Source organism: Coffea arabica, chromosome 6e (assembly GCF_036785885.1).
Source record: "Coffea arabica cultivar ET-39 chromosome 6e, Coffea Arabica ET-39 HiFi, whole genome shotgun sequence".
Classification (NCBI taxonomy): domain Eukaryota; kingdom Viridiplantae; phylum Streptophyta; class Magnoliopsida; order Gentianales; family Rubiaceae; genus Coffea; species Coffea arabica.
Window position 1 is genome coordinate 62,151,055 of NC_092321.1, and position 2,021 is coordinate 62,153,075.

Genomic DNA, 2,021 nt, shown 5'->3' on the forward strand with positions numbered 1-2,021 from the left:
TTGGCTTCGTCGGAGGCGATTATCGCTTCAGACTGGGTATATTGCTCTTTTTGCTAACGGGCGCATTGTAGTCAGTAGTAAGGATGAATGGTGCGTCGCCTTTCTCTCATGTTCTATCCTGTGTGGAATGAGTTTTCTGGGTTTTTGTCTGTCATCGAAGATTTTGTTGTGGCGGTTGAATCTATATCGACTCATTCTGGTGCCGCTGCGTTGGAGTTGACGGTTCTTAGTCAGCACCCTGTACAGACCGAGCTGACCTACTGAAACGCTCTGTCAAAACTGGCGTCTTCCTCGTTTGCTCACCTGAACAAAGAGGTTTTGGTGGAGATAGTCCCCCAAAAAAGCATCGAACAGATCGAAGTCTTGGCTAAAGACAGCCCGACCTCTTGGATGACTTCCCGTGAATTCCACTCACCGGAAGACTAACTTGACCGTCGAAGTTTCCCCAGGTACAACCTCGGGACTCTCCTGTTAGTCACCCTAGAGACCTTTTCTTGTGTGTTTCGCAGGGTTTGGACACACTCTTCTCATCAGCACGTCGAGCTCAGTAGGTGAGCTCTTTCCGGGGAAATCGCAGCACTTGTTCAAATGGTAACTTGCTTTCTTTTTTATTTTTCTTCTAATTAACCTCAAAAAATTTTATATATACTTTTATTTTATGTCTTTGTAGGTGTTTCAGGAATATATTAGATATGTTATTGCATTGATATTCGTCTTATCAGTTGACCTTTGGTCATCGCTTCTGATTCTTGGCGTCAATCCACAGTTCGTGATGTTTTTTCTGGTTTTCATTTTCTCACTTGTGTCGTTTTTAGTTTTAAATTTTATTTGGAGCGATCGGGTTGTTCGTTCCATTGGTTGGCTTCGTCGGAGGCGATTAGCGATTCAGACTGGGTATATTGCTCTTTTTGCTTACGGGCGCATTGTAGTCAGTAGTAAGGATGAATGGTGCGTCGCCTTTCTCTCATGTTCTATCCTGTGTGGAATGAGTTTTCTGGGTTTTTCTCTGTTGCCGAAGATTTTGTTGTGGCGGTTGAATCTATATCGACTCATTCTGGTGCCGCTGCATTGGAGTTGATGGTACTTCGTCAGCACCCTGTACAGGCCAGCTGTGCTGCTGGCCTGTATATCTTGGCGAAAGCTATAATGGTAGGTCTGCGACCAACTTTTTATCTTCTTCTACGTTTGGTGCTTTTCTGTCAAAAACTGCCTTAATTAGAATTTGTGATTTAGAATTAAAATGGCACTTTGTGTTTGCAGTGCGTTGGTGCTGACCCAACAGCGTTCCTTGGATGCCTGACCTTCCTCTACCCCGGGTGAACCACGGGTGAAGGCTGCTGGTAGAAGGAGATCTGCTGGCGGAACCGCATGTTTAACGGCAAAAGTTGACTGGCTGGAAGTCCCGAAAAATTTTAGCACTCAAAAGTACTCCGGTTATTGTTACATTTTTTAATGATTTTAGCTTAATTTTTCATCCAAATTTGCATCCTGAAGAAGCGCTGCGGCTTCGCCGGACCGAGCTGACCTACTGAAACGCTCTGTCAAAACTGGCGTCTTCCTCGTTAGCTCACCTGAACAAAGAGGTTTTGGTGGAGGTAGTCACCCAAAAAAGCATCGACCAGATCGAAGTTTTGGCTAAAGACACCCCGGCCTCTTGGATGACTTCCCGTGAATTCCACTCACCGGAAAACTAATTTGACCGTCGAAGTGTCCCCGGGTACAACCTCGGGGCTCTCCAGTTAGTCACCCTAGAGACCTTTTCTTGTTTGTTTCGCATGGTTTGGACACGCTGTTCTCATCAGCACGTCGAGCTCAGTAGGTGAGCTCGTTCCGGGGAAACCGCCTCGCTTGTTCAAATGGTAACTTGCTTTCTTTTTTATTCTTCTTCTAATTAACCACCAAGAACTTTATATATATTTTTATTCTATGTCTTTGTAGGCGTTTCAAGAATATATTAGATATGTTATTGCATTGATATTCGTCTTATCAGTTGACCTTTGGTCATCTCTTCTGATTCTTGG